The 24857-nt window shown below is 41.6% G+C and overlaps 1 protein-coding gene across 2 annotated transcripts in view; it reads right to left on the bottom strand.

Annotated features, from left to right (window-relative positions):
* CUNH2orf42 (chromosome unknown C2orf42 homolog) overlaps positions 1-11512 on the bottom strand; it is a 28203-nt gene extending 16691 nt beyond the window's left edge. Inside the window, exon 1 of one of the 2 annotated variants that reach the window (XM_032410761.1) lies at positions 11374-11512. The gene's annotated coding sequence lies outside the window, so the exon portion shown is untranslated. Of the gene's footprint in view, positions 1-11209; positions 11305-11373 lie in introns of those variants that run through there. The other variant, XM_032410762.1, reaches the window with a different exon arrangement.
* Positions 11513-24857: the final 13345 nt, after the last annotated feature.

Below are 24857 nucleotides of genomic sequence, written 5' to 3'. Positions count from 1 at the left end.
AATCTTTAAAAACAATTGACATTAAAAAAAAAAAGTAACTTGCCTGAGGTCACCCAGCAAAATCAGCAATGTGGTTTCCAGTGTCTGCTAAGAAGAGTGTGAATCTTGGGGCACCTGGGTGGCTCAGTCGTTAAACGTCTGCCTTCGGCTCAGGTCATGATCCCAGGGTTCTGGGATCGAGCCCCACGTCGGCTCCTTGCTCTGTGGGAAGCCTGCTTCTCCCTCTCCCACTCCCCCTGCTTGTGTTCCCTCTCTCGCCGTCTCTCTCTCTGTCAAATAAATAAATAAATAAATAAATAAATAAATAAATAAATAAAAGAAGAGTGTGAATCTCTGCTTTTGATTTCCCCTCCAGTATTATGAAAATTTTCAGACATAGGGCGCCTGGGTGGCTCAGATGGTTAAGTGTTTGCATTCAGCGCAGGTCATGATCTCCGGGGTCCTGGTATGGAGTCCCGCATTGGGCTCCCTGCTCAGCGGGGAGTCTGCTTCTCCCTCTGCCTCTCCCCCCCGCTCATGGGCGCTCTCTCTTTCTCAAATGAATAAACAAAATCTTAAAAAAAAAAAAGTTTCAAACATATAAAAAACCAGAATTATACAGCGAACTTCCACATGCCCACCCACTAGATTCTACAATTAACATTTTACTATATTTGCTTCATTACATATTTATTTATCCTTTTCTCCATCCATCAATCCCTCTTATATCTTATTGCATTTCAAAGTAATTTTTTTAAGGATTTTATTTATTTGAGAGAGATAGAGCACGAGTAGGGCAGAGGGAGAAGCAGACTCCCCGCTGAGCAGGGAGCCTGACTTCGGGCTCAATCCCAGGACGCTGAGATCATACCTGAACAAAGGCAGATGCTTAACTGACTGAGCCACCCAGGCGTCCCTAACATTTCAAAGTCATTTACAGGCATCAATTCAGCACTCATATTATTAACTAAAGTTCAACTTCTTTTTTTAAGATTTTATATTTTTATTTTTAAGTGATCTCTACATCCAACATGGGGTTCAAACTCACAACCCCAAGATCAAGAGTCACATGCTGTACAGACTGAGCCAGCCAGGCACCCCAAAGTTCAATATATTTTTTAAGATAATCTGCTTGTGATATTGAAATAGGCTATTAGTATTGCTCTTGCCCCCTGACCCCAAAGGATGATCTTGATAAAATATTTTCCCTCCTCGGGGTGCCTGGGTGGCTCAGTCATTAAGCATCTGCCTTCGGCTCAGGTCATGATCCCAGGGTCCTGGGATCGAGCCCCACATCGGCTCCTTGCTCTGTGGGAAGCCTGCTTCTCCCTCTCCCACTCCCCCTGCTTGTGTTCCTTCTCTCGCTGTGTCTCTGTCAAATAAATAAATAAAATCTTAAAAAAAAAATTTTTTCCCTCCACATGTTCTATAGTCTATTTTTTTTTTAAGATTTTATTTATTTATTTGACAGAGAGAGACACAGCCAGAGAGGAAACACAAGCAGGGGGAGTAGGAGAGGCAGAAGCAGGCTTCCCATGGAGCAGGGAGCCCGATGTGGGGCTCGATCCCAGGACCCTGGGACCATGACCTGAGCTGAAGGCAGACACTTAATTGACTGAACCACCCAGGTGCCCCATATAGTCTATTTGTTAATCAACAAATTGTAAAGTACAAATAAGAAAAGTCTAAGACTGCTCACCTTTTTACTGGTGCTATGAATTAATCTCCCAACTGTAATATTTGTTGAGTATCCACTAAGTGAATAAAGCTTTGTGAAATATGATCTATTGCAAGATTTTTTCATCTTGGCACTACTAACATTTAGGGCTGGATAATTCTTTGTTGTGGGGAACTGTCCTACATGCTGTAGAATGTTCGGTAGCATCCCTGGTCTCCACCCACTAGATGCCAGTAGTAGTCAACTCTTCCTCCCCAAGTGGTTAAAAAAATAAAAATGTCGCCAGATATTGCTAGATGTCCTCTCAGGGGGGCTAAATTACCCATTAAAATCTCCTGATCTAGAGACAGTAGCCTGTTTACACAGCATTTCCTTTCCAGGTCAATAAACTTCTTTAGTAGGTATTTTCATTCAGCCACACAGGGGATCTTAGAAGAGAAGGTTGTTCCAAGTCAAAAGATGAAAGATTTAGTTTGCCTTTTACCACCAATTACCTCTGTGACCAAGTTTTTTTTTTTTTTTTAAAGATTTTATTTATTTGACAGAGAGACACAGCGAGAGAGGGAACACAAGCAGGGGGAGTGGGAGAGGGAGAAGCAGGCTTCCCACGGAGCAGGAAATCACCAAACTGTTTTCCAAAACGTTTTTATATTCATACCAGCAATGTAGGAAGGTTCCTGATGCTTAACCAACTGAGCCACCCAGGAGCCCCCTCTGTATTCTATCTTTGCAACTTTTCTGAAAATGTGAAATTATTCTAAAATAAAAAGTTTATTCTTGGGGCGCCTGACTGGCTCAGTCAGTAGAGCATGTGACTCTTGATCTTGGGGTTGTGAGTTTGAGCCCCACATCAGGTGTAGAGATTGCTTAAAAATAAAATATTTTGGGGGCACCTGGGTAGCTCAGTCGTTAAGCGTCTGCCTTCGGCTCAGGTCATGGTCCCAGGGTCCTGGGATCAAGCCCCGCATCGGGCTCCCTGCTCGGCGGGAAGCCTGCTTCTCCCTCTCCCAGTCCCCCTGCTTATGTTCCCTCTCTCTCTGTGTCTCTGTCAAAGAAATAAATAAAATCTTTTAAAAAAATTAAAATAAAGTATGTTTAAGATTTATTTATTTATTTTAGAGAGAGTGCACGTACATGCACAAGTGGAGAGGAGGGACAGAGGGAGAGAGAGAATCTCAAGCAGACTCCCTGTTGAGCAGGAGCCTGATGCTGGGCTCAGTCTCATGACCCTAGGATCATGACCTGAGCCAAAATCAAGAGTCAGACACTTAACTGACTGAGCCACCCAGGAACCTCATTAAAAATAAAATCTTTAAAAAAAGTTTATTCTTGGGGCGCCTGGGTGGCTCAGTTGGTTAAGCGACTGCCTTCGGCTCAGGTCATGATCTCAGGGTCCTGGGATCGAGCCCCACATCGGGCTCCCTGCTCGTTGGGAAGCCTGTTTTTCTCTTTCCCACTCCCCCTGCTTGTGTTCCCTCTCTCGCTGTCTCTCTCTCTGTCAAATAAATAAATAAAATCTTATAAAAATAAATAAATAAATAAATAAAAAATAAAAAAAGTTTATTCTTGGGGCGCCTGGGTGGCTCAGGCGTTAAGCATCTGCCTTCGGCTCAGGTCATGATCCCAGGGTCCTGGGATCGCCTGCATCGGGGTCCCTGCTCGGCGGGGAGTCTGCTTCTCTCTCTGCCACCCCCCCACACTTGTGCTCTCTCTTGCACGCTCTCACTCTCTCTTAAATAAATAAAATCTTTTAAGAAAAAGTTTATTCTTAAAAAAAAAAAGTGCCATTAGTGGGAAAACTGGTGAAACCCAAATAAAGTCTGTATGTAGTAGAGTTAGTAGTATTGTACCAGTGTTAAAACCTTAGTTTTGACAAATGTCTCATGGTTAGGTAAAATGTTAACATTTGGGAAGGCTGAGTGAGGGTATACAGGAATGTCTGTATAATTTTTTATCTTTTCTATAAATCTAAAATTATCCCAAAATTGGGCACCTGCGTGGCTCAGATGGTTAAGTGTCTGCCTTCGGCTCAGGTCATGATCCCAGGGTCCTGGGATCGAGCCCCGCACTGGGCTCCCTGCTCGGCGGGGAGTCTGCTTCTCGCCCTCCCTCTGCTTCGCCCCCTGCTCATGCTCTCTCTCTCTCTCTGTATCTCTGTGTCTCGAATGAATAAAAAAAATAAAATAAAATAAAAATAAAAATAAAATCCTAAAAAATAAATAAATAAAATTATTCCCAAATTAAAAGTTTTTAAAAGAAATGTACATTTGTCATTTTGAAAGATACTAACAAATTGCCCTCTACAGAGAATAATCAAAAAAGTAAAAGAAAAAATAAGAGGAAAAAGTGGAATTCCTATGATGATGCTAAAACTATATAGAGCACCTTAAGGTTTCACCATGATAATTGGCAAACCAGTTCCTCCCTTAATGAGCAAAGTTGTTTTTTTCTACTTTAATGATATGTTAAGTGATCATCAATGAATTTTTAAAATTAATTTTTGTAAGCTCTTCCATATATATGTATTTCATATACATATATATATATATATATATTTTTTTTTTTTTTTCTATTTTGCAATTGAAAAACAACCTGAAGCTCAGAAGTTAAACTTGGTCACAGACGGGCGCCTGGGTGGCTCAGTCGTTGAGCATCTTGCCTTCGGCTCAGGTCATGATCCCAGGGTCCAGGGATAGAGCCCCACACTGGGCTCCCTGCTCAGCGGGGAGCCTGCTTCTCCCTCCCCCCGCCCCACTCCTACGCCCAGTTGTACTGTCTCTCTCAAATAAATAAATAAAATCTTAAGAACAAAAAAAGAAACCTCTTTATTGAGGTATATTTTACAGACCATAAAATTCACCCATTTTATGTATACGATTCAATGATAGTCATTACATTTGTAGAGTTAGGTATCTGCCACTATAATCCATTTTGAGAACATGTCTATCACACTAAAAAGATCCCTCTGGCCGTTCACAGTCAATTACCATTCCCATCCCCAGGCAATCACTAACCTGTTTTCTTGTCTCTACAGATTTAACTTTTCTGGACATTTCATATAGATGGAATCATATAATATATGGTATTTTATGTTTGGCTTCTTTCACACAACATGCTGTTTTCTAGGTTCAACCACATTGTAACCTGTATCAGTATTTCATTGTCTAAATTGCTGAAAAGCATTCCATCCAATGGATGTATCATTTTGTTTATCCATTCACCAGCAGACAGATAACTGTTCTGTTTCCAATTTTTGGCTATTATGAACATGCTGCTGAGAACATTAACATGCATTTCTCTTCATTTCTCTGAGGTATCTATGTACCTAGAAGTGGAATTGCAGGGTCATACGGTTTACTTTTAACTTTTTAAGAAACCACCAAACTGTTCTCTAAAATGTTTTTATATTCATACCAGCAATGTAGGAGAGTTCCTGTTTCTCTACTTCCTGGCCAACATGTGTTATTGTCTTCTTTATTATAGCCATTGGATTAGAGTAGGTGTAAAGTGGTAGGTACCTCATTGTGCTTTTAACTTGCATTTCTCTATTGAATAATGATGTTCAGCAACATACTACATGCTTATTTAGACATATCTGTCTCCTTAGGGAAATACTATTCAAATATTTCACCCATTTTAAAATTAAGACTGAGGGGCACCTGGGTGGCTCAGTCGTTAAGCGTCTGCCTTCGGCTCAGGTCATGGTCCCAGGGTCCTGGGATCGAGCCCTGCATCGGGCTCCCTGCTCAGCGGGAAGCCTGCTTTTCCCTCTCCCACTCCCCCTGCTTGTGTTCCCTCTCTCGCTGTGTCTCTCTCTGTCAAATAAATAAATAAAATCTTTAAAAATAATAATAATAAAATAAAATAAAATAAAGACTGAGGGGCGCCTGGCTGGCTCAGTCAGTAGAGAACACCACTCTTGATCTCAGCATAGTGAGTTCAAGCCCCACGCTGGGCCATAGAGCTTACTTAAAAAAGTAAATAAATAAATAAAATTAAGACTGATTATATTTGATACATAAAAATGAAAATTTTCTGCATGGAAAAATGTACCATAATTTAAGTCCAAAGACAAAAACAAACTGAGCAACAAAAGCAGTGCCAAGACTGGTACACTGAAAACTGCAAACATCATTGAAAGAAATTAAAGATCTACGGGCGCCTGGGTGGCTCAGTTGGTCAAGCGTCTGACTCCGTTTCTGCTCGGGTCATAATCTAGGGCTCACAGCACCAAGCCCCATTCCTGGCTCTGTGCTCTGCGTGGCGTCGGCTTGAGATTCTCCCTCTCCCTCCCCCTCTGCCCCTCCCCCCACTCACGCTCGTTCTTCCTCTCTCTCTAAAATAAACAAATAAAATATTAAAAAAAAAAAAGAAATTAAAGACCTAAAAAAATGGAAAGATATCTCATGCTTGTAGATCAGAAGACTAATATTAAGAAGGTACTACTCCCCAAACTGATCTATAGATACAATGTAATCACTATCAAAATTCCAGATGCCTTTTTTGCAAACTGACAAGATGATCCTAAAATTCATACAGAAATGCAAGGCACCTGGCAGAGCCAAAACAATCTCGAGAAAGAAGAACAAAGTACAAGGACTCACACTTCTTGATTTCAAAACTTACTACAAAGCAAATTAAGACAATGTGGAAAGAGAAGACAAATATTGTATGATTTAGCTTATATGTATAATCTTAAAAAGCCAAACTCATAAAAACAGAGAATGGAATGACTGCCAGGGACTGAGGGGTGGGAGAAATGGGGAAATATCAACGGGTGCAAACTTCTAGTTATAAGATGAATAAGTTATAAGATAAATAAATTATAAGATGGGGCGCCTGGGTGGCTCAGTCGTTAAGCGTCTGCCTTCAGCTCAGGTCATGATCCCAGGGTCCTGGGATCGAGCCCCACATCGGGCTCCCTGCTTGGCGGGAAGCCTGCTTCTCCCTCTCCCACTCCCCCTGCTTGTGTTCCCTCTCTCGCTGTGTCTCTCTCTGTCAAATAAATAAATAAAATCTTTAAAAAAAAAAAAAATTATAAGATGATCTAATGTACATCATGGCGATTATGTTAATAACAGTATATTATATTGCTAATATACTTTCTTTTTTTTTTTTTTTTTTTTAAGGCAAAGTTTTTTCTTTTTTTTAAAGATTTTATTTATTTATTTGAGAGAGAGAGAATGAGAGAGACAGCACATGAGAGGGGGGAGGGTCAGAGGGAGAAGCAGACTCCCTGCCGAGCAGGGAGCCCGATGCGGGACTCGATCCCGGGACTCCAGGATCATGACCTGAGCCGAAGGCAGTCGCTTAACCAACTGAGCCACCCAGGCGCCCTGCTAATATACTTTCACTAATAGCTGAAAGTTGCTAAGAGAGTAGATGTTAAATGTTCTCACCACACACAAAAAACTGTAATTATATGACATGATGGAGGTGTTAGCTAATGCTTTGGCAGTAATCATTTTGCAATATATAAATGTACCAAAACACACTGAACACCCGTGGCGCCTGGGTGGCTCAGTCAGTTAAGCATCTGCCTTTAGCTCAGGTCATGATCCCAGCGTCCTGGATTCTCTGCTCTCTCCCTCTGCCCCTCTCCTTGCTCATGTGCATGCACTCACTCTCTCTCAAATAAACAAACAAAATCTTAAAAAAACACACATTGAACACCTTAAACTTTTTTTTTTTTTTTAAGATTTTATTTATTTCTTTGACAGAGAGAGACACAGCGAGAGAGGGAACACAAGCAGGGGGAGTGGGAGAGGGAGAAGCAGGTTTCCCGCCGAGCAGGGAGCCCGATGTGGGGCTCGATCCCAGGACCCTGGGATCATGACCTGAGCCGAAGGCAGACGCTTAACGACTGAGCCACCCAGGCGCCCCTGAACACCTTAAACTTACACAAAGTTATGTCAATTACATCTCAAAAAAGCTGAGGAGAGGGGTTCCTGGGTGGCTCAGACAGTTAAGCGTCTGCCTTCTACTCAGGTCATGGTCTCAGGGTCCTGGGATCGAGCCGTGTTGGGCTCCCTGCTCAGCGGGGAGCCTGCTTCTCCCTCTCCCTCTGCCCCTCCCCCTGCTTGTGCGTGCGCTCTCCCTCTAATAAATAAATAAATAAATAAAATCTTTAAAAAAACAAAGAGACATAACCCAATTTAAAAATGGACAAAGGATTTGAATGGATATTTCTCCAAAGAAAATAAACAGCCAATAAACATATGAAAAAATGTTCAACATCATGTAAATTATAAATCAAAACCACAGTGTGATGCCATTGCACAGCCACTATGATGACTAAAAAAGGCAAAAAATAACGAGTGTTGTCATGGATATTGAAAAACTAGAACGCTCATACATTATTGATGGTACTGTAAAATGGCAGAGCCACTTCGGAAAACTGATGGTTGATGGTTCCTCAAAATGTTAAACTGAGTTACCATATGACTCACAAGAGAATATATACCCAAGACAACTGAAAACATACAAAAATTTGTACATATATGTTCATAGTAGTGGTATTCATAATAACCAGAAAGTGGAATCAATCCAAATATCCATCAACTGATGAATGAATAAACAAAATGTGATATACCCACACAATGGAATATAATTTGGCCCTAAAAGGGAATGAAATTCTGATACATGCTATATGAACCTTGAAGTATTATGCTAAGTGAAAGAAGCCAGACACAAAAAAGCTACACACTGTATGATTCCATTTAAATGAAATATGAAGAATAGGCAAATACATAGAGACAGAAAGTAGATTGGTGGTTGCCAAGAGCAGAGGCAAAAAGAGGAAACAAGAGTGCCTGCTGGTGAGTATGAGGTTTCTTTTTGGAGTGAAGAAAGGCTGCAAAACTCTATGAATATATAAAAAAATCACTGAATCACAACACTTTAAAGGAGTGAATTTTATGTTATGTGAATCATATTTCAATAAAGCTTTTTTTAAAAGATTTATTTATTTATGTATTTATGTATTTATTTTTGAGAGAGAGGGGAGGGGCAGAGGGGAGGGAGGGGACAAGCAGACTCCATGCTGAGTGCGGAGCCCAACACTGGGCCCCACCCCACAACTCAGAGATCATGACCTGAGCCGAAACCAGGAGTTGGACACAACTGACTGGGCCACCCAGGCGATCCTAATAAAGCTGTCATTAAAAGGGGTGCCTGGCTGGTGCAGTTGGTGGAGCTTGTGACTTTTGATATTGGGGTTGTGAGTTTGAGCCCCACACTGGGCATAGAGATTACTCTAAAAAATAAAATTAAAAAAAAGGTATCATTAAAAATAGAGGGAAAATATTTGGAATGCAAATGCTAAAGAGCTAATTTTCTAAAATAGGAGTTTTTTACAAATCAATAAGAAAAAGAAACAAACCCACTAGAAAAATGAGCAAAGAGCATGAAAAGACAGCTTGTGAAAAATAAAAAACAAAAATGATTTTAAACATCCAAAATTCTATCTTACAATAAGCAAGAGGCAAATTAAAACAAGATAATACTTTGGCAAAATGACAGAAAAGATAAACGTTATCATTGTGTTCATTAAGATGTGGAGAAACAGTCACTGCACATGGTTGGTGGGGATGTAAACTGCAACATCCTCTTTAAAGGATGTAAACAAAATAAATGTACAACATATACTTTAACTTAGCAATTCTACTTCTAAGACTTCATGAGTTCTCCTGTCACATGTACACAAAGTATGTACAAGGGTACCCCATGCAAAGTTGTCCAGAACTGCAAAGAATGGAAACAGTCTAAGAGCTGACGAAAAAAATTATGGTGCAGGCATACAATATGCTACTGTAAAGCCATTAAAAAGAATCAGATAGATCTATATGTACTGATAAGGAAGACATACCAAGATATACCGCGGGATGAAAAAAGGCACTTCATGTAGGATACTCTTGGTTTAAAAAAGAAAAAGGAAGGGATATACACACACACATGTCTATGGTCTCAGAAGTGACTTAGGACTTGGGAAATAGGAGGGAGACTTACATATCACTGTTTTATACTATTTGAATTTTAAACATGGACTCATATCACTTATTATAGATTCTATATTGCAAGCATATACAAACAAGTAACACAACCTGTAAAGAACCTGTATTTGTCGAAGAAAATGAAAACACTAATTTGAAAAGATATATGCACCCCTGTATTCACTGCACTATTATTTACAATAGTCAAGATATGGAAACAACCTAAGATGGATGAATGGATAAACATTTGGTTTCTATGTGCGCCTATAAAATGGAATACTATACTGGAATACACCATGGAATACTACTCAGACATAAAAGAGAAGGCAATCTTGCCATTTGCAACAATGTGGATGGACCTCAAAGGTATTATGCTAAGTGAAATAAGACAAAGAAAGACAGAGAAAGACAAATACCATATGATTTCACTTGTATGTGGAATCTAAAAAACGAAACAAAACAAAACTCATACATACAGAAAACAGACTGGTGGCTGCCAGAGGGGAGGGGGTATAGCAGGGTAGGAGAAATGGGTGAAGGGAGTCAGAAGGTACAAACTTCCAGATATAAAATAAGTCATGGGAATGTAATGTACTGCAAGATGACTATAGTAGATAATATCATATTGTATATTTGAAAGCTGTCAAGAGAATAAATCCTAAAAGTTCTCATCACAAGGAAAAAAAATTTTTTTGTAACTTTGTATGGTGACTGGTAACAACTTAATTGTGGCGATCATGTCACAGTGTATACAAATATCGAATTACGTGGTACACCTGAAACTAGTATGTTACACGTCAATTTTACCTCAACTTAAAAAAAAAAAAAAAGGATAAGAAAAGAACCTGTATTTGAATCCTGCCTAAAAAAAGGTCTCTTCTAAACAAGTTTACAAAACTGCCTCCTCAGCAAGATGGTGTAAAGGGACTGATGCTGGAAGAGCCAACCCAGGAATGCTCCCTGGAAGTGGTGCGTTTTAATCAAGGTACTGTTCAGCTGTAGAGCTGTACAGTCTGGTGGATGCTGTTTAATGCTTGTGAAGCAACAGTAACTGAAGAGAACGAATGATTATCATGAATAAAACATAAAACCTGCTAACTTTTACTGAGTAGAAGCCCTTGCCATGCATTTACTCCGGTATTGCTCACCATAATCCAGTAAAGTGGGTACTATTTACCATCTTAGAGTTGAAAAAATTGGCTCAAAGAGAGTAATGATTTGATGAATGTCTCACAGCCAGCAACCAGATAACCTAACATGAGTTTGTAATCTACAGGATTCCTTGTCAAACCACAAGTAAAAGGAAGGGAGATGCCTAGAAGCCAGGCCTCCCGATTCCTAGGTTTTCATTAGCCCTGCGCTGTCTCGGAATAGCGGAGAAACGCCGCCCCGGCCTTGCGGACGCGTGTTTGGGAACCCCGCCTGCAGGATGCGCACCTCCCGCCTGGCTTCCGGGACCCGGCCCACCCCCCAGAAGCACCGTTCTGGGACCTGCTTCCCGGCATCCTCCCCGCGCGACGGCTCATTTCCGGTTCTAAGTAGGCCCAAGCAGAAGCATCACCTGGCCGGGACCCTGCTCCTTGGCCACGCTCTTCGCCGGGATTCCCGGCTCTACGCCCTCGTCGCACTGCTGTCCCCGCCTTCTGTCAACACGGCCCCCTTGCCTGTTCTGCGCGCCCTCCCCCCACCGCGGCCCCGGGGCCCCAAGCTGATGACCGCCCTCACCTCCTCTCTCTTCGCCTGCCGCGGCCTTTTACAAACGCGGCCAAACTGTTCGCTGTAACGACCGTCGTTATTGGTCAGGGCCGCCCACGCGAGGCGAATACCCGCCCACTCGGCTCGCCTTGTCTGATGGGAGTTGTAGTTTCCTCCTGTAGGCGGCTAAGAATTGCGGCGGAATGCCGGGGTGGAGTCTGCGCTAACCCGGCGGCTGTAATGCGCAGCTTCTTCGGTGGGGCCAGAGTGCTTCTGGACGACCGTGCTGGCACAGAAGGCACCGATAGGGTTCTAGAGCTGATCATGACTGTTTCAGACCCGAGAGAGCACTGTTTCTGCATAGAATTCATTGGTTATCGAAGCAAAAATTGTCATAAATTATCTGCATTATTAGCAGATGTTGACTTGTGATTTAGCGTTTTGTCAAGGGAAGTCTTGTCCACCAAAGTATTCGCTGTTTGTAAAACTTGTGTGTTTATATCAAGTTATCTTTTTCTACCTTAACTACATTCTGACATACTACTTGAACGTTTACCTTTATAATGAACTGAAATCGGCTTCCTGTGTTTTAGTTCTGGTCCTTGAATCAAACAATAAATCTCAGTATTCTTTGTTCATGGTTGAAGGTAACTTCTGAGTTCAGTGTGTTAAGGATGAGGCCCTTGTCTGTTGGAAAATTCTGGAATGAGATTTCCTGCGGCTTTGGCCTTGATTCTGTTACTTACTAGGGGTGACACTGTGGGCAGGTTGCCTAAAAACATTAATCTTATCATCTATTAATAAGAAAAATGGTCCTTTCCGGGACTCTGGTTTGCTATATTGTTTCTCAAACTGGCGGCGGGGGGGGGGGGGGGGGGGGGGTAAAAGGGCACACTTTTCCACAAAATTCTTCCAAGTTTGTGTTGCCATTTCGATTATAAGTTTTTAAAATGATGCTCAGTATATCCTGGGTCATATGGATGAAAACCTAGTGTAGGATTTCAATGCCTGGTTGTGTTTATGATTGTATTGGTGCCAAATGATTCTCTAAAGAAGTTGTTCTTCAACAGGAGCGCTGAATAGATGCCATGGATGTTATTAAAGATCCTAAGGGGCACTGACTCAGTCACTAGAGCCTGTGACTCTTGAGCTCAGGGGTTGTCGTTTGGAGCCCCAGGTTGGGTGTAGAGATTACTTAAAATCTTTTAAAAAAAGAAAGGAAAAAATATCCTGCAATACACAGGACAGTCCTCTCAACAAAGAATTATCTGACCCAAAATGTCAATAGTGCCAAAATTGAGAGGCCCTGTGTTAGAAAGTGGAGAGGAGGGACTATAAAGTATCCTCCAAATTGAGAAGGCACTTTGAGGCCAAAAAATGAAGCAGTCAACCTCCCTACAGTTTATAGAATTTTATTAACTTACTGACAGAAAGTGTTCAGAGGGTGATGATCCAGGCAGCTGTACAGCTATTCTCTGCAAAATCCAGACCTTAGTCTACAGATTTTATAGAACGAAGGGATGCTCAGGAGGGCACTGTAGTGAGGTCAAAGGTCTGCATACATTTAATTGATAGCTAACATTTAACAGAGCTCAGGCGCCCTCTGTGCATCGGGGAGCTGGGGGGGGGGGGGGATTGTTATCTCTAGGAATTACCTAAACAAATTTAGAGAAGGCAAGAGCAAGCTTCACCACATTCTGGTCATGGCATACACTAACATCTAGGGGACCTGGAACATGTAGCCCCAGGGGAGATCATCGCAGGGACATGGATAAGGCAGGGGTGGGGGATGGGGGTGGTGGGGGGGGAACGGGACAAAGATGGAGTCAGTAGTGTCCGCACTCCTAAACCCTGTTTTAGAGAGAGTGTTTAAATTTTTTTCACTGGATTTGCCCAAATGTGTCCTAAGAGATTTGTGGGTTTTCTGTTCAGACACGTTATATGTTCCAGTCAGGAAAGAAGCTATCAAAGAGCCCCATTCTAGAAGAGGGGATTTCCTTCCAAGCCAAACACACAGGGTTCTTCTATTCCTCCTTCAAAGAAGGGGCTTTGAAGAAGCAATACCATCATAGAAGTCCTTTCTCAGCCTTCTTCTCATAAACAGAATTCTCAGAATTGTACAATACTCTCATATGACACAGTAGCCCTTCTTTCCCTGTTCTCTGAACATCATTTTTTCAGCCTTGAGGTAGATTTTTGTTGTGATGCCTGAGTCAAGCTATTCATTCACAGTGATCCTCCATGGCATCAAGATATACTGTAATAGTACAATTATTATACAAGGAAAGGAAAACATTAGAGAAGTGATATTGTAAAAGTTCCAACTTGTGGCAAAGCAGGATGTGAAAATAATAGTGACTTTTTTTCCCCCTCTGCTGCTTTAAGATCTGATAGTTTAAGATCTGCAGTTGATAATCTGCAACTTGACTATGTATGTCAGTATGGACTTCATTTTATTTATCCCTCTTAGGATTTATTGTGATTCTTGGATCTGAGAATTCCTAGCTTTCTACAATTCTGGAAAATTCAGTCATTATCTCTTCAAATATTGTCTATCCCAAATTGTTTTATTTTGTGGAACTCCAGTTTAAATGTATTTTAGGGGCATCTGGCTGGCTTAATCAGGAGAGCATGGGACTCTTGATATTGGGTTGTGGGTTTGAGCCCCATGTTGGGTGTAGCGATTACTTAAAATCTTTTTTAAAAATGTATTTTAGATTTCTCATTTTATTTTCCATGCTCTTTCCCTATATTCTATTCCTTTGCCTCTGTACTGTTCCAATGTACAGATTTCTTCATCTCTATCTAAATTGGGTTAGTCAGTCCACTGAATTTTTAATTTTAGCTATTGTATTTTTAATTTCTAGAGGGTTTGTCAGTTTCTTTTAAAATTCTGCTAATCATTTGATAGTTACTTCTTCCTTGCTCATATTTTTATTGCAGCCTTTATTTTTAAAGACATATGAAATATAGTTATTACATATTCAATATATGATTACTATAATGGCTAAAGTCCTTGGAGGTCAAATTCTGCTGTTCTTTGTTTCTGTTGAATCCCTCCTGGGTCTTGTTTCTTCATATGTTTGATAGTTTTTGATTGTGAGCTCCTAACTGATTATTTTAATTTGTTTATTGTTTTTAAAGAAAAGTTTTTTTGTTTTTTTTTAAAGATTTTATTTATTCATTTGACAGAGAGATAGAGCCAGAAAGCACAAGAGGAAATGGCAGAGGGAGAGGGAGAAGCAGGCTCTGCACTGAGCAGGGAGCCTGATGTGGGATTTGATTCTAGGACCCTGGGATCATGACCTGAGCTGAAGGCAGATGCTTAACCATCTGAGCCACCCAGGCACCCCCTAATTGATGATTTTAATCTGAGTTAATCCTGAGGGGCCTGGGTATGGGATACACTCTTCCAGAAAGGATTTGTGAGTATCCAAACTACATACAGGATTCCTGGGTGGCTCAGTCGTCAAGCGTCTGCCTTCCGCTCAGGTCATGATCCCAGAGTCTTGGGATAGAGCCCCGCATCGGGCTCCCTGCTCGGCGGGAAGACTGCTTCTCCCTCTCCCACTCCCCCTGCTTGTATTCCCTCTCTCGCTGTGTCTCTCTCTGTCAAATAAATAAATAAAATATTTTAAAAATAAATAAAAATAAAAATCTAATCAAGAGAATATGAACAATTATGTCACAGAAAAGAAATACAAATATCCAATTATCATGGAAAAACTGATTAACTTTACTTGGACTGGTGTAATACAATTAAAGAGATCATTTTACATGCATCAGGTTGTTGCAAAAATAAAAGCTCAACGATCAGCAGGGGCTCCTGGATGGCTCAGTCGTTAAGCGTCTGCCTTCGGCTCAGGTTATGATCCCGGGGTCCTGGGATCGAGCCCCACGTCGGGCTCCCTTCTCTGTGGGAAGCCTGCTTCTCCCTCTCCCTCTCCCTCTCCCTCTCCCCCTACATGTGCGCTCTCTCTGTATCTCTGTGTCTCAAATGAATAAATAAAATCTTTAAAAAAAAAAAAAAAAGCTTAACAATCAGCAGTTGGTAAGGGTGGGGGTAAATAAGTACTTTCTGACATCATTGTTTAGAGTGCAAAACGGTAGTCTTTTAGGAGGGCAACTTAACGTAATACAATTTTTACAATTCATGTTTCTTTAACCCATCCTTCAATTTTTTTTTTAAGGTTTTATTTATTTATTTGCCAGAGAGAGAGTGTGTGAGAGCACAAGCAGTGGGGAGGGGCAGGCAGAGGGAGAAGCAGGCTCCCCGCTGAGCAAGGAGCCCAATGCAGGACTTGATTCTAGGTCTCTGGGATCATGAAGGCAGACGCTTAACCGACTGAGCCACCCAGGCGTCCCCCAACCTTCAATTTCTGTGTATCTTAGAGAAACAGTATACACCCTCAACAAAAACACATTCTTTAATGATAGTTCCAACTTTTTATATAAAAAGGACGTGAATGTTTTTTGTTTTATACTTCCAGATGGTTGAATGGTGGGGTTGTTTTTTTTGTGGTCATCTAATTTTGTAATTGTATTTATTCATTCAATATTCATTTAATTTTGTAATTTATTGTATTGATATATATTGCTTTCTTAAACCCATCTCCTCTTTCTCTCCTTCCTTCTCTCTATAGCCAAATGAACAGGAAGCCAATCTGCACTAACTAAACTGTTCTCACCTCCCACTCCTTAACCCACTGCAGTCCACATTCTGCACCCACTACCTCACTGAAAATGCTCATTTTAAAGGTACTTCCTTATTGCTAAACCCAGTGGAGTTTTTTTTTTTCACACTTGTATTTTTCCTTCCTGCAGTATTTGACACACTTGACTACTATTATTTCCTTGAAGTTTTTCCACCTTGATTTCTGCAACATCAAGGACCCCCCTGTATTTCTCCCACCCATCAAGCAGCTCTTTCTCAATCTCCTTTGCAAGCTTCTCTGCCTCTGCCCCCTTAAACATGATGGACCGAAGAGTTTTCTCACTTTAGCATTTCTCTGGGTGATTGCCATTCCATGGATTTCGAACTATCACCTAAATGCTGATGACTCCCATCTCTAATATTCAGCCTGAATCTCCCTTCTAAATTCTGTATCATTACCTACTGGTTATTTCTGATTGTCACACATGTCCAAGCTGCATGTTGAAGGCTGGATCTCATTAGCTCTCCTTTCCTGTCCTCTAACTAGCTTCTAGCTTTACTTGCCCTCACAAACTGCACCTTTGCCTTTTCCCACCCCAGTAACTAGCCCCACCATCCATCTGCTTTTTCAAGCCAGGAGCCTGGGAGATATCTTGACTAAACACAAACTAGATCAATGGATCCTTTGGACCTTTAGGATAAAAGAAGTTCAGATTACTTGACATGGCATAAAGAATTAGCCCTGAGATGGTCTTTTAGTTTTAGCTCTTATCACCTCACCCTGCAACAACAATCTTAAGCCTGGAAATTTCCTCCTCATAAGAAGTCTATACAGTGGAGAATGCCAATCAGTAAGCCCTGCCCATGTACACAAGTCTTCCAAACAGGTGTTCAGTGCTTCACTTTTAAATAAAGACAGCTAAAGATCACCAGAAATTGGGCGCCTGGGTGGCTCAGTCGTTAAGTGTCTGCCTTCGGCTCAGGTCATGATCCCAGGGTCCTGGGATCGAGCCCCGCATTAGGCTTCCTGCTCCGCGGGAAGCCTGCTTCTCCCTCTCCCACTCCCCCTACTTGTGTTCCCTCTCTTGCTCTGTCAAATAAATAAAAGTCTTAAAAAAATTATATAATCATACAAATACACCAGTTGGCCCTTGAACATGGGTTTAAATTGTGTGGGTCCACTTATATGCAGATTTTTTTCAATACAGTATAGTACTATAAATATATTTTGTGGGTTTTTTTCTTTTTTTAAAATTTATTTGAGAGAGAGAGAGAGCATGAGCAGGGGGAGGGGCAGAGGGAGAGGGAGAAACAGACTCTCCACTGAGCAGGGAGCCTGACGCAGGGCTCAATCCCAGGACCCCGGGATCATGACCTGAGCCGAAGGCAGACGCTTAACGACTGAGCCACCCAGGCGCCCCCAGTTATGATTTTCTTAATAACTTTCTTTTCTCTAGCTTTCTTTATTATAAGGATAGAGTATAGAAGCGCCTGCGTGGCTCAGTCAGTTAAGTGTCAGACTCTTTCAGCTCAGGTCTTGATCTCAGGGTTGTGAGTGCAAGCCCCACATTGGGCTCCACGCTGGGTGCGGAGCCTACTTAAAAAAAACTGTATATAATATTTATAACATACAAATTATGTGGTGATCACTGTTTATATTACGGTAAGTTTTCCAATCAACAGCAGGCTATTAATAGTTAAGTTTGGGGGAACTCAAAGTTTATACATAGATTTTCAACTGTGCAGGGGGTTGGTGCTCCTCTGTATTGTTCAAGGGTCAACTGTATTAATTAAAAATTACGAAAAATGCTATAAAGGAAAAGCTTTATAAGATGGTTTGAGAAGCTACTGACTTATGATTTAGATTGTGGGTAAAGGAATGCCTTTTAGAGGAAGTGACATTTAAATAGAGACTTGAAGACAAAGCAGGCAAAAGGCATCTAGGTGGCAAGGGAGTGATAGAAGTGCTAGGAGTCTTAGTCCCCACCCCACCCTACCCTTCTTTGCCCTGTTTTGTCAAACATCTCTCTTGCCAGTTGGCTCAAAGTTAGGCTTTGTCAATAGAGGGCACTAGGAAAACAATGGAAGGGGATAGTGATGGGAAAGCACTTCCTTTATGGGTGCTAATTCTCTTTTTATTCAGTGTGGGAGCCAGTGGATCAGTGTATGGAAGACCCATTGACACTCCTCTCAAGGGTCTTTGGGACCTGTCCCAGCTAGCTGCATCCTCACACTACACTCTACCCGGCCTTCAGCTGCTTCCCTGGCAGCTTCGACTGCAGCAGCTTACAGATGTTTCTAGGAGTGACAGATATACAGAATACCAGGTTAAATAATTTTTGGTGTAAGTATGCTCCATGCACTATTTGGGATTGTTTTTATTTGCTAAATCTGGAGACCCCAGCTGTTTTCCCACTGGCGGACCATTGCTATAGACCAGTGTCAGCCTGTTCATGCTCTCTGGCAACCGTAGAGGACTTCTATGGACCGGCTATGGCCCATGCCCTCTGGCATGTTTCTTCACCAGGCTGCACATTCTTTTTTTTTTTTTTTCTTTTTAAAGATTTTTTATTTATTTGACAGAGAGAGACACAGCAAGACAGGGAACACAAGCAGGGGGAGTGGGAGAGGGAGAAGCAGGCTTCCCGCCAAGCGGGGAGCCCGATGCGGGGCTCGATCCCAGGACCCCGGGATCATGACCTGAGCCGAAGGCAGACGCTTAACTACTGAGCCACCCAGGCGCCCCCAGGCTGCACATTCTGTGGTAACCAAGTCCCCTTGGAAGAAGTCAGAATATCAGGGCTCTTCTAAACCCCTAGTTCCCTCATTGTCCACTGTTTATACGTAGTAGCTGCTTTTATTTTCACCTGTGACTTCTGGATCCCTTTAACAGTCCTTGTTTTACCCCTTTTAATAGTTAACCACCTGTTACTATTTAGCAACTATTTCTTTTTTTTTTTTTTTTTAAAGATTTTATTTATTTATTTGACAGAGAGAGACAGTGAGAGAGGGAACACAAGCAGGCACAGTGGGAGAGGGAGAAGCAGGCTCCCTGCTGAGCAGAGAGCCCGATGCCGGGCTCGATCCCAGGACTCTGGGATCATGACCTGAGCCGAAGGCAGACGCTTAACGACTGAGCCACCCAGGCGCCCCTTAGCAACTATTTCTATTAAAATTTCCTTTCTGGGGCGCCTGGGTGGCTCAGTCAGTTAAGTGTCTGCCTTCAGCTCAGGTCATGATCCCAGGGTCCTGGGATCGAGCCCCGTATCGGGCTCCCTGCTCAGCGGGGAGTCTGCTTCTCCCTCTGCCTCTGCCTTCTGTTCCCCCTGCTTGTGCTGTCAAATAAATAAATATAAAAAAAGAAAAAGAAAAAGAAGCTTAAAGATGAATGTGGAGCAGAAAGGCTTATGGGAGAGTGGAGAATGGTTTGCTATGAAGTTGGAAAGTTCAAATTGCACAGAAGGCATTGCAGACCATATTATTTATTTTTAAAGATTTTATTTTTAAGTAATCTCCATACCCAACATGGGCTTGAACTCAACCCCAAGATCAAGAGTCTCATGTTCTATTCACTGAGCCAGCCAGGCACCCCCCTTACTAAAGATTTTAGATTACATCTTAAATGCAATTTGAAGCAGACTTTCAAGCGACAGGGTGTGTGTGGGTCACAATTGGATTTACTTTTTTTTTGTTTTTTAAAGATTTTATTTATTTATTTGACAGAGAGAGACACAGCGAGAGAGGGAACACAAGCAGGGGGAGTGGGAGAGGGAGAAGCAGGCTTCCCGCGAAGCAGGGGGCCCGATGCGGGGCTCAATACCAGGACCCTGGGATCATGACCTGAACCAAAGGCAAACATTTAATGACTGAGCCACCCAGGCGCCCCTGGATTTACTTGTTTAAAAGATTCTTTTGGGGTTCTGATTCTGTAGAAACATGTTAGCAGCCTGGTTCTGGGTCTTTTCACTCCTAGAAACCATAGAGCGCAACAAGGAAAACATATGACCACTGACCCCACAAACACTATCTTAGGTGACACTGAGGAGGCAGAGAAAACTTACAAATTCCACATTGAGTGGTACTGGATGGGAGGCCAACAGAGTGTAGTGTGGGAAGAATGGGATGAGTGGGCTGGTGGTGGCAGATCCCACTCTGCTAATATTCATTCTGAGAAGAGCCACACTCTGCGTGGAGCCTGCTGTGAGGACTGAACAAGTGAGTGCTGGGAGTGGTAGGGAAGGAAGAAAGAGGTGTGAAGTGCCTGGGATTCCAGAGGTCTTTCAGAAAGCAAGTTAGGGGATCTCCTTGAAAGGCAGGAATTAGGTCTCTTAATGTAGCAGATGAAGGAACCCAGGGAGATGAGAGCCCACACAGAACTTCTGAGCAAGGTCACATCCTGGGGCGCCTGGGTGGCTCAGTTGGTTAAGCGTCTGCCTTCGGCTCAGGTCATGATCCTGGGGTTCTGGGATCGAGCCCCATGTCAGGCTCCCTGCTCAGCGGGGAGCCTGCTTCTCCGTCTCCCTTTGCTGTTCGCACCAGTCCTATTCCCTGTTCTCTCTCTCTCAAATAAATAAAATCTTAAAAAAAAGTCACATCCCAAAAGAGATAATTCATTGTAGCCAGAGGAGGGAGGTAAGAAAACTGGATGGGGTTCCTCTCCTTCATTCTCCTAACGGTTTCAAATACAAATAAATAGAAAGGAATTAACACAACACTTGTGTAGAAACTCTAAAAATATGAAATAGCAAAACTTTACCTAGAGTTTCCCTGGAGAAAACACACAAGAAAAATGTTCCCACAAAGCAGCTGCGGATAATACACCAACATTCTAATGTGAATCAAACCAACCTAATGAAGCAGATGCAGCTAAGAAATACAAGAATTCCTCACACCTCTCAGGATGGCGAAAATAAAAAAACACAGGAAACAAGGGTTGGTGAGAAGGCGGAGAAAAAGGAATCCTCATGCGCTGCTGGTGGGAATGCAAACTGGTGCAGCCACTGTGGAAAACAGTATGGAGGTTCCTCAAAAAATTAAAAATAGAATTACCGTATGATCCAGTAATCCCACTACTAAATATTTTCCCAAATATATAGATATGCCCTCCTAGGTTTATTGCAACATTAACTGCAATAGCCAAATTACGGCAGCAGCCCAAGTGCCCATTAATACATGAATGGATAAAGATGTGGGGTTTACACACACACACACACACACACACACACACACACACACACTGAATATTACTCAGCCATGAAAAAGAATAAAATATTGCCACTTGCAAAAACATGGATGGATCTGGGGTATAATACTAAGTGAAATTAAGTCAGAGACAAATGATTTGACTTATATGTGATTTCACTTATATGTGGAATTTAAGAAACAAAACAAATGAAGAAATAGAGACAAACCAAAAAAACTCTTAATTACAGAGAACAAACTGATGGTTGCCAGAGGGGAGGTGGGTGGGTTGATGGGTGAAACAGGTGATGGGGATTAAGAGTAACTTATCTTGATCAGCACTTAGTAATGCATAGAACTGTTGAATCACTATATTGTACACCTAAAACTAATACAACACTGTATGCTAACTCTACTGGAATTAAAATTAAAAAAAAAAACAAAAAACAAGAACTCAGGGAAGATTTGTCCCTGAAGTGAAACAGAAATTGGTATTAACTTAAGAAACAGAAAATGACAAAACCATTTCATGAATGAAGACTAGGGACACCTGGGTGGCTCAGTCAGTTGAGCAGGCGACTCCTGGTTTCTGCTCAGGTCATGATCTCAGGGTCTGAGATGGAGCCCCACATCAGGGTCCATGCTCAGCGGGGAGTCTGCTTGTGGATTCTCTCTCCCTCTGCCCCTCCCCTCATTCATTCGCTCCTGATCTCTGAAATAAATAAATTTTTTTTTTTTTTTTTTAAGATTTTATTTATTTCATTGACAGAGAAAGAGAGACAGCGAGAAAGGGAACACAAGCAGGGGGAGTGGGAGAGGGAGAAGCAGGCTTCCCGCCAAGCAAGGAGCCCAATGCAGGGCTCGATCCCAAGACCCCGGAACCATGACCTGAGCTGAAGGCAGCCGTTTAACCAACGGAGCCCACCCAGGCGCCCCTAAAAGAAATAGATCTTAGGAAAAAAAAGACTAAAAGGAGCACAAGTGAATCTGGAAACCATAGGAAGCATGTTACAGAACAGAGATTAGAAATGAGAAAAGCAAACAAAAAGATAAAAAGAACTAAGAACAAATGATAGAAACATGATAGGCAGAGGATATCCAACAATATTCTAAGCAGGGGAATACTACAAATATTTACGAATGTAATTCAAGAAAACTTCTTAAATACCTTAGTACATGTACTTGGCCCAGGAAGGGAATGTTTCCTTTTCGTTAGGATGTTTTTCCCGACAATTGCCTCTTCTCACTTGCCTGATTTTCTTCCAACATTAAAGTCTTCTTACATCTTCCGCCCTCCTGTAAAATGGCTCATTCTGTAATTATCTACATAGCCCAACCTGTCAGATGATCAAGTTGAGCCCTCTGACCATCAATCTAGACTGGCTGCCAAGTTGCTTTCACAACTTATCCAATAGGACTCCCATGTTGGACCCCATTCCTAGACACATTTTTTGATTTGCTCCCATTTTTATGGAGCTTATCCAGTAACTGAGAACCAGTGAATTCAGGGAAGAGAATTTGCACGTCCAAAAATGTCTTTATTCAATGCTCACCCATGGCAGTGCATGTGTGTGTATAAAATATCATTGGATATATAATTCAAACTTTTGAAGACACTACCCCACGCACGGATCCCTAGTTTCTAGCGTTGCTGTTGAGTATTATTCTCAATTCTTTTGCTCTCTGGTAAATTTTATTCTCTTTATGTCTGGTGTCCTAAAATCTCATGGTGATGTGCCTTCCCATGGGTCTTTAATATTTATTGTGCTAATTTAATAATAGCTTTTTTTCAATCTTGAGACTCAAGTTTATCAAGGAAATTTTATTTTCTAATAAATTTCAACCACTGCTTTATTTTCTCCGTTCTCTTCCTGGAACTCCTATTGGTTGTATTTAAACCTCCTGAATTGATTCCTATTTATTTTCCCCCTCCATTTTTGATTTCTGTTCTAGAACATTTCCTTGTCTTTTAATATTCTCACTGAATGTATTCATATTTTAATTTCTTCTAACATTTTATTAGTATCCTGTTCTAATTTCTTAGAGTATCTTCTTATATCTGAGGATATTACAGTTCTTAGAAGTTTGTTGGATTCTTGAGAATTGCTTTTTGTTTAGATCTTTCGCAATTACCCTCCATTTCTGGTGATTTTATTTTTAAAGATTTTATTTATTTGAGAGAGAAAGCATGAGCAGGGGGAGGGGCAGAGGGAGAAGCAAGGTTCCCACTGAGCAGGGAGCCCGATGTGGGGCTTGATCCCATGACCCTGGGATCATGACCTGAGCCGAAGGAAGACGCTTAACCGACTGAGCCACCCAGGTGCCCAATTTCTGGTGATCTTTAGCTGTCTTTATTTAAAAGTGAAGCACTGAACACCTGTTTGGAAGACTTGTGTACATGGGCAGGGCTTACTGATTGGCATTCTCCACTGTAAGGGGACTGGTGGCCAGCTGGCTTTTTGGTGGGGACCCTCAAATGTCAGCATCTGTCTTTTCTTTCTAAAGTTGTTTATTTTTTCCATGTAAGCATCCTCCAAATCCTAGAACTGAACAAGGATAAGGAGCTAGGAATCTAATTTCCCTGGTATTAGTAAAATTGTACTAAATCCCTATTCCTAGCCTAGTAATCCAGAGACGGATGTCTACTTTTTCCTTTTTTAGTTGAATTACCATCAGAACTTCAGCTGCTTCCAACATCAGAGGCCATAATATAAAATCCTATTCAAGTTAGACACATTCATATATGTTTTATTAAGGCTCCTAAATTAAAATGTGTTGTTTTTGGGACGCCTGGGTGGCTCAGTTGGTTAGGCATCTGCCTTCAGCTCAGGTCATGATCTCAGGGTCCTGGGATTGAGTCCTGCATCGGGTTCCTTGCTCAGCAGGAAGACTGCTTCTCCCTCTGCCTGCCACTCCCCCTGCTCGTGCTTTCTCTCCTTCTCTCTCTCTGACAAATAAATAAAATCTTTAAAAATAAAATAAAATAAAATGTGTTGTTTTGAAGGTAGGTTCTTGCAGCTCTAAACACAACAGTCAAAATTGCAGTGACAGGAAAAAATGGAAAAACCTCCCACAAAAAATGATTTTGTCTTTAGAACTATTTTTCATTGAAAGAAGTTTTTTGTTTGTTTGTTTTAAAGTAGTCTCTACACCCTATGTGGGACTTGAGCTCACAACCCCACGATCAAGTGTTGGATGTTTTCTACCAACTGAGCCAGCCAGGTGCCTCTAAAGGGTTTGCTTTTTAATTCCTACAAACACACTTTACTTTCCAATTTTCAACCTCAAGAGCACCCCACAGCAAACCTAACTCTCTTTGTGTATATAATCTAGTCCCTACCAACCGCCTTCTCATATGTCAACTGAACTCTAACACACATAAAAAAGGAAGACGAGCAAGCACAGGGACAAACCAGGAAAATAAAACTACAATGTGGAACTAATTTTCAACAGGGAGATAGTATCAACAAGGAAAATGAGATCCTAGTTTTATAATGAGTTAAATCTACAGAATGCCAATTCTTTGTGGTATTAAATAGTAATCCAATGCAAACCATGGGTTCTGGAATAAGGTTAAAAAAAAAAAATCTAACAAATACCTGAGTGAATATAACAATATGGTTAGACCAAAAAGAAAAATCTTTCACACACAATAATCACTGCAAGAAGATCCCACAGG

This window comes from Phoca vitulina, unplaced genomic scaffold, assembly GCF_004348235.1.
Source record: "Phoca vitulina isolate PV1807 unplaced genomic scaffold, GSC_HSeal_1.0 scaffold12, whole genome shotgun sequence".
NCBI classification, from domain to species: domain Eukaryota; kingdom Metazoa; phylum Chordata; class Mammalia; order Carnivora; family Phocidae; genus Phoca; species Phoca vitulina.
This window is presented reverse-complemented; position numbering and strand designations above follow the sequence as displayed.